This window comes from Bos indicus x Bos taurus, chromosome X (assembly GCF_003369695.1).
Source record: "Bos indicus x Bos taurus breed Angus x Brahman F1 hybrid chromosome X, Bos_hybrid_MaternalHap_v2.0, whole genome shotgun sequence".
Classification (NCBI taxonomy): Eukaryota; Metazoa; Chordata; class Mammalia; order Artiodactyla; family Bovidae; genus Bos; species Bos indicus x Bos taurus.
The window spans coordinates 20,201,667-20,210,285 of NC_040105.1; the positions used below are offsets into that span (position 1 = coordinate 20,201,667).

The 8,619-nt window shown below is 37.4% G+C and overlaps 1 pseudogene; it reads right to left on the reverse strand.

The window, feature by feature from the left end:
* Nucleotides 1-405: 405 nt before the first annotated feature.
* On the reverse strand, nucleotides 406-720 carry LOC113887139 (annotated as a pseudogene).
* Between the last annotated feature and the right edge of the window lie 7,899 nt (nucleotides 721-8,619).

An 8,619-nucleotide genomic window follows, 5' to 3' on the forward strand; every position in this document is an offset into this window, starting at 1 on the left:
TTTAAGAAACCTCTACACTGTTCTCCATAATGGCTGTATCAAGTTACATTCCCACCAACAGTGTAAGAGGGGTTCCCTTTTCTCCACGCCCTCTCCAGCATTTATTGTTAGTAGATTTTGTGATAATGGCCATTCTGACCAGTGTGAGGTGATACCTCTTTGTAGTTTTGATTTGCATTTCCCTAAAAATTAATGATGTTGAGCATATTTTCATGTGTTTTTTGGCCATCTGTATGTCTTCTTTGGAGATATGTTTATTTAGGTCTTCCACTCATTTACTGACGGGGTTATTTTTGGGGGTGAGGTGGAAAGAGGAGTCTTATTTCCAAACCCACAGGACAAAAGTCTAAGGTCCCTTTTCTCCAGCATCCCACCCAACCCACCCAGAATTCCAGGGGATGGTTTTCAACTCCCCTGGACAGTGTTTTCCAGCTTCACACTCTTGGCTGCTTCTCCAAACAGCTCCCAGAAACTCCCAAACTCCAGTTTAGAGTTGTTACAGTTGCCCAAGTTGGCAGTTTTCTCTTCCAGCCCACAGTTGCTCAGCATGAGGTGGGGCAGCTGCTGGGTGATCAGGCCCCTTAGCTTGGAGGGGTTCAACGACTCCTTCCCACCCTCCACCAAATGTTGGTGGAAGTCCTTGGTCAGGGTCTCACTGGTCCTCTCCACGTCCCTGAATTCCTGGGCATCCTCAGAGTTGGCTGACCAACACTGTCTCATGGTGCTCAATGCACTCTGTCCTGTGGTGAGAGTTTTATCCTACAGCCAGCCCCAGAGGAGCTGATGGCTCATAATCTGCTAACAGTTGCTGAGACAGGACTGGAGGTGATTGGGTTGTTTTTTGATAGTGAACTGCATGAGATGTGTGTATATTTTGGAGATTAATCTTTTGTCATTTGCTTCATTTGCAGATATTTTCTCAATTCTGAGGACTGTCTTTTCATCCTATTTATGATTTCCTTTGCTGTGCAAAAGCTTTTAAGTTTAATTAGATCCCATTTGTTTATATTTGCTTTTATTATCATTACTTTAGAAAAGAAAGAAAGAAAAGAAAGTGAAGTTGCTCAGTCGTGTCCGACTCTTGGCGACCCCATGGACTGTAGCCTGCACCAGGATTCTCCATCCATGGGATTCTCCAGGCAAGAGTACTGAAGTGGGTTGCCATTTCCTTCTCCAGGGAATCCTCAAAAAAGACCTTGCTGCATTATATGTCACTATTCTGCCTATGTTTTCCTCTAAGAGTTTTATAGTATCTGGCCTTACATTTAGATCTTTAATCCATTTTGAGTTTATTTTTGTATATAGTGTTAGGGAGTGTTCTAATTTCATTCTTTTACATGTAGCTGTTCATTTTTTTCCCCAGCAACACTTATTGAAGAGACCATCTTTCCTCCATTATATATTCTTGCCTCCTTTGTCATAGATTATATGACCATATATGGCCTTTATTATGTTGAGGTGTGAGGGTTTATATCTGGGCTTATATCCTATTCCATTTATCTTTATTTCTATTTTTGTGCCATTACTATACTGTCTTGATCACTGTAGCTCTGTAGTATAGTCTAAAGTCAGAGAGGCTAATTTGATTACCCCAGCTTCATTTTTTCATTTTTTCCCCTCAAGATTGCTTTTGCTACTCTAGGTCATTTTTTGTTTCCATAGAAATTGTAAAATCATTTTTGCTGGTTTTGTGAAAAGTACCATTGGTAATTTTATAGGGGTTGTATTGCATCTGTAGATTGCTTTGATTAGTATAGCCATTTTCACAATATTTATTCTTCCAATTCAAAAACATGGCATATCTCTGGATCTCTTTATGTTGTCTTTTATTTCTTTCATCACTATCTTATCGTTTTCTACATATAGGTCTTTTGCCTCCTTGGGTAGGTTACTCCTAAGTATTTTATTTTTTTGTTGCAGTTGTAAATGGGATCATTTCCTTAGTTTCTCTTTCTGATCTTTTGTTGTTAGCTTTAAGAATGCAAAATGTTTATGTGTATTAATTTTGTATCTTTACTAAATTTGCAACTTTACTAAATTCATTGATTTGCTCTAGTAGTTTTCTGGTGGCATCTTCTAGGATTTTTTATGTATAGTATCATGTCATCTGAAAACAGTGACAGTTTTACTGCTTCTTTGACAATCTGGATTCCTTTTATTTCTTTTTTTTTCTCTGATTGCCATGGCTAAATGTTCCAAAACTATGTTGAATAATAGTGGTGAGAGTGGGCACCCTCATCTTATTCCTGATCTTAGAGGAAATGCTTTCAGCTTTTCACCATTGAGAATGTTTGCTGTGGGTTTGTCCTACATGAGGTAGGACAACCTACCTATTATGTTGAGGTAGGTTCCCTCTAGGCCCACTTTCTGGAGGATTTATTTTTTAATCATAAATGGGTATTGAATTTTGTCAAAAAGTTTTCCTGCATCTTTTGAAATGATCATATGGTTTTTATTCTTCAATTTGTTAATATGGTGTATCACACTGATTGATTTGCATATATTGACAAAGCCTTGTATCCCTGGAGTAAATACCACCATGGTATATGATCCTTTTAATGTGTTGTTACTATTGGTTTGCTAGTATTATGTTGAAGATTTTGCATTCTATGTTCATCAGCGATATTGGATTGTAATATTTTTTTTGTGGCCTCTTTGCCTGGTTTTGGTATCAGGTGATGGTGGCCTCGTAGATTGAGTTTGGGAGTGTTCCTCCCTCTGTAGTTTTTTTGGAAGAGTTTGAGAAGAATAGATGTTGTTAGCTCTTCTGTAAACATTTGATGGAATTTGTCTGTTAAGTCATCTGGCTCTGGGCATTTTATTATTTAAAGGTTTTTAGTCACAGTTTTAATTTCAGTACTTGTGATTGATCTGCTAATATTTTCTATTTCTTCCTGGTTCAGTCTTAAAAGGTTGTGCTTTTCTAAGAATTTGTTCATTTTGTCCATTTTATTAGCATATAGTCGCTTGTAATAGTCTCTTATGACCTTTTGTATTTCTGCAGTGCCAGTTGTAACTTCTTCTTTTTCATTTCTAGCTTTATTGATTTGAGTCCTCTCCCCCCCACCCTTTTTTTTTTTTCTTGATGAGTCTGGCCAAAGTTTTATTGGTTTTGTTTATCTTCTGAAAGAACCAGCTTTTAGTTTTATTGATCTTTCCTGTTGTTATTTTTTTTTCATTTCTATTTCATTTATTTCTGCTCTGATCTTTATGATTTCTCTCCTTCTATTAACGTTGAGTTTTGTTTGTTCTTTCTTGAGTTTCTTTAGGTGTAAGGTTAGACTGTTTGAGATTTTTCTTATTTATTGAAGTAGGATTGTATCGCTAAAAATTTCACTTAAGAACTGCTTTTGCTGCATCCCATAGGTTTTGGGTTGTCTTTTAAAAGGATATTTATTTGTTTGGCTGCACAGGTCTTGGTTGCGGCATGCAGACTTAGTTGCAGTTGCCCTATGGCTTACTGGGTCTTAGTTCTCCAACCAAGGATTGAACCTGCACCCCCAGCATTGGAAGGCAGATACTTCCCTGGAGCGCTAGGGAAGTCCCAGGTTGTCATGTTTTCTTTGTCATTTGTTTCTAGGTATTTTTTAAATTTCCTCTTTGATTTCTTAAATGATCTCTCAGTTATTTAGTAGCATAATTTTTAGCTTCCATGTATTTGTGCTTTTTTACAGTTTTTTTTCCCTGTAATGCATTTCTAATCTCATAGCATTGTGGTCAGAAAGGATGCTTGATGCAATTTCAATTTTTTAAAAATTACTAAGGCTTGACTTGTGGCCCAAGATGTGGTCTATCCTGGAGAATGTTCTGTGTGCACTTGAGAATAAAGTGTATTTCTGCTGCTTTTGGATGGAATGCCCTATAAATCAGGTCTATTTTGGTCTAATGTGTCATTTGAGGCCTACGTTTCCATATTAATTTTCTGTTTGGATGATCTATCCATTAGTGTAAGTGGAGTGTTAAAGTGTCCCAGTATTATGGTTTTGCTGTAGATTTCCCCTTTTACGGCTGTTAGCATTTGCTTTATGTATCGAGGTGCTCCTATGTTGAGTGCATATTTATAATTGTTATATCTTCTTCTTGGATTGATCCCTTAATCATTATGTTGTGTCCTTCCTGGTCTCTTGTAACAGTTTTTATTTTAAAGTCTATTTTATCTGATATGAGTTACTACTCCTTCTTTCTTTTGATTTCCATATGCATGGAATATAATTTTCCATCCCTTCAGTTTCAACCTGTGTCCCTAGGTCTGAAGTGGGTCTGTTGTAGACAACATGTATATGGGTCTTGTTTTTTTATCCATTTAGCCAGTCTGTTTCTTTCAGTTGGAGCATTTAATGCATTTATGTTTAATTATCCGTGTGTACTGTTTTCTTAATTTTGGGTTTTTTTTTTGTTGTTGTTGGGTCTTTTTATTCTCTGTGTTTCCTGCCTAGAAAAATTCTTTTAGCATTTGTTGCAAAACTGGTCTTATAGTGCTGAGTTTTCTTAACTTTTGCTTTCTGTAAAACTTGATTTCTCTGTCAAATCTGAATGAGAGCTTTACTGGGTAGAGTAATTGCTAGTTCATTTTTGAAGGATAATTTTGCTGGATATATATTGGTGATTTTTTTCTTTTAACAATTAAAATATTTCACTTTACTCTTTTCTTGTTTTCATGGGTTCCAATGAGAAGTCAAATGTAATTTATGTTTTTTGTTCCTCTAGAGGTGTTTTTATTGTTAAGTTTCTCTTATTGTTAAATTTTCTCTTTGTCTTTGGTTTTCTACAGTTTGAATAGGATATGCCTAGGTGTGTGTGTGTGTGTGTGTGTGTGTGTGTGTGTATTTATTTCCCTGCTTGGTGTTCTCTGAGCTTCTTAGATCAAGCTTGCTGTCATTAATTTCAGAAATTTCTTAGGCATTATTACTTGAAAAATTTATTCTGCTCTGTTCTCTTTCTTCTCCTTTTGGTATTCCAATTACACAAGTTGTATCTTTTGAAATCTCCCCCAGTTCTTGGATTTTTTTTTTTACTTTATTTTTTTGGGTGGCCTTCCCTGGTGGTCCAATGGTTAAGACTTGGTGCTTCCAAGGCAAGTCATGTATGTGGGTATGATCCCTGGTCAGAGAAGTTAAGATCCCACATGCATGTGGCATGGCCAAAAAGTAGAGAAAAAAAAAATAAAAAAATCTTTAAAAAAAATGGAAATTTTTTTTCTGTTTGCATTTCATTTGGGGAAGTTTCTATTGACCTTCAAGCTCACTGATTCCTGTACTGTTTTGAGTCAAGTGATGAGTCCATTGAAGGCATTACCTGTGTCCCTTGCAGTGGTTTTGGTTTCTAGCATTTCTTAATGATTCTTTATATATCTCTTGTTCCATTACTCATCTGTTCCTACTTGTTGTCTATTCTTTCCATGAGCATGCTTATCCTACTAGTTATTGTTATATTTTAAATACCCTGTCAGGTAGGTCCTTCTGTATCACATCTGAATCTGGTTCTGATGCTGCCTTTGTCTCTTCAGACAGGTTTTCTTGCTTTTCAACATGACTTGTACTTTTTAAATTAAAAGTTGGATATGTTGTATTGAGTAATAGCATTGAGGTAGAAAGGCCTCTGGTGTGGGGATTTAAGTTAATCTGGATAGAAGCTGGGTTTTGTTTCCTGTTTGCAATGGCTTTAGGTGCTAGAAGCTTCAAAATTCCTTTAGTGTCTTTGCTTTTGTCTTCCCTGTTGACTTTGGACTTCCCCAAGTCTCAGAGAAGATATATTTCAGCTTTTGCAGTGTCAATCTACTATATTATACCACAGCTCTGTTGGTATGATGATAAGGTGTGGAGGCGGTGAAGCATTTTTATAATCTTCTAATGAAATCTCCGTCTTTTAGTGAACCTGTGACACCTATGATCATCACAAATGTTCCTTCTTGTCTAGCTCTCCCCCTTCCCAATTATGTGAGGTAGGAATGCTAGAGAGGGGCTAATGAGACGATCTGGGACAAGGCATTGGTAAAGTCTTTTTCCCTAAAAACCAGGCCCTTGTTATGCAGAAGGCTCTGGACACGTTGCACTAAGATTAATGCTCTCCCTTCCTGAGGCGTGAGGGGATATTTCTTGGCTCTTCATCTTGAGAACCTAGTGCGAATCCTGGAGATAAAGCCCATGAAAGTGTGGAGCCCCTCTTGACTACAGACCCCAGGAGTTGCTCTGTCTCAGGCTAGTGCACACTGATTCCGACAGTCCACCCAAATCACTTGTGACTGTTCTAACCAGCTTATGGCTCCAGGGGCGTCTATTTCAGGTAAGCAGGTTGTGGCTGTGACTGTCTTGATTTGCCTGTCTCTCCAGATTTTATCCTGATGGTTTACCTTGAAAACCCCATTCTCTGACAGGTTCCAGACAAGTCATTGATTTTTAGCTTGTCCAGCTTTTTCTTGTAAGGATAAGAGTTCTAAGCTCTTTACATGCCAGATCTGAAACTGGGACTCATAAAATGATTATTTTTGAGAATGACAGTATCACAAGTCTTAACATGTCAGAAAGATATTTTCCTTATTTAGCAGATAAACAAATGGGGCTTTAGTGAGGCTGAGTTATATGTCCAGGATGCTATGTCTGCAGATGTAAATGGTTCTAAAATCTCTATATACTTTAGTTTCTTTGAGAATAGCTAGTAAACCATATGTATATGCTTATATATTTATAAACATTTTTACAAGGATTTTATTCATTTTTATTTTTGGCTGCACTGGGTGTGTGTTGCTTTGCATGGGCTTTCTCTAGTTGTGGCGAGTAGGGCTACTCTTTGTTGCTCAAGCTTCTCATTGTGGTGGCTCCTCTTGTTGCAGAGCATGGGCATCAGGGCACATGGGCTTCAGTAGTTGTGGCTTGTGGGCTATAGAGCGTGGGCTCAGTAGTTGTGGTGGAGGGGTTTAGCTCCATGGCATGTGAAATCTTCCCAGACCGGAGATCGAACCCATGTTTCCTGCATTGGCAGGTGGATTCTTATCCACTGTATCACCAGAGAAGTCCTATATGCTTATATATTGAAATGTTTCTTGTTGTTAAATTTCACTCTACATTTTGGGCACCTCAGGTGTAGCAGTTGGGTAGTAGTACAAATAATTCAGGCACTTAACTTATCAGTATATTCTTTCCCCCTGTTCATGCTCTCATTCCCCCTCCCCCAGCCTCCACCAGGAGTAATCATTTAAAAATGGATAATATGTATTTTTTGTATTCAAGTAGGCTCTAGTAAAATGTGCATGCATTTTAATTTACGTAATTGCTATTTTCTTATATATTTTATTCAGCTTATTTCTTTTATTCTCAGTGCTGTGTCTTAAGATACGTCTATGTTGCTGTGGGTATACTTGGTTGGTTGGTTCAAACTACACTGTAGTGCTCTAGCTTTATTATTTTTATAAAAATCTTACATACCCATTATAGAAAAGCTTAATACCAAAAAGTGAAAATAAGGGAATACTGATCACAAGAAATTGTATCCCAGGATAACCAGAATTACCATTTTGCTTCCTGTAAGATAGCTCTTTGCAATACTAGAAATGCATTCTGTGTATTCGTTTGACTTACATGGGACCACCTTGCATGTGCTGGCTTCTTTCATGCATCTCTATTGCATGAACATCATCTCATGCAACAAATATAGACCTATGGCTCAGCTTTTAATAACCACACAGTACTGCATTGTATGGTTGTATGTACATAAACTGTTCCCTCATTTATGCATATTTTGCTTTCATTTCTTTTTATCTAGTATTATAAACAGCGCCTCAGTAAACAGCTTTCTGCAGACCACTTTTCCCCCTTGCACAATAATCTCTTCAAGAATAAATATTTTCTGTCCTCTGAGTGGGTTGGTCCAGGTTTCACTCTGCTCGTGAAGTTCTTGCCTTGTCTACTGCTTTATGTGGCCCAAAATCATAGGAGCTAAAGTAACCTCAGCTACTGAATTATGTGAGTTTATGAATGTTGGCAGTAGGGGAAGAAGTCACAAAAGAAAGGAGGCCATTTTATCAGCCCTGCTCCAGTAAGCAGTACTATGGATAAAGGTTTATGTACACGTGTAAATCGTGTTGAGCCACTGGCTTCTGTTGTGGGCTATCTCCCTAGTTACGGCTCTGCTCCAGGGTCTTCACGGGACCCTGCGAGCTGACCTGGCTTTCTTGTATCCTGGGGCTGACTAGACAAAAACACCCACTTCCCATCTCTTTTACTTTGTAACAGAATAAATACTAATAAATAAGCTCTCAGAAATTAATAGTTTGCATAATTTGATTAAAATTAGTATTCACCAGTAACCTTGATTGGAATAGAATCAGATTCTGTTCTGAATGTTGTTCTTGACGCTAAATGTGCCAAAATTATTTAAGGAATGGTACTCTCCTAGTATTTACAACTCAGAGAGATGTATGTCAAGAAACCTCTTTGGTTTATCTGCTTTTCTGAGATATTTTGGGCCAAGATTTGAAAACTCAAGGAATTTCAACACATATGTTTGGATACTTATTCGTAAATAAACCAAATGTTTCCTTGTTTCAATTTTTAACATGTTTGTTTTTTGATAGTTTATGGAACTCTAATTCAGAGTTCTGATAAATCAAACTTTCTGGGTACA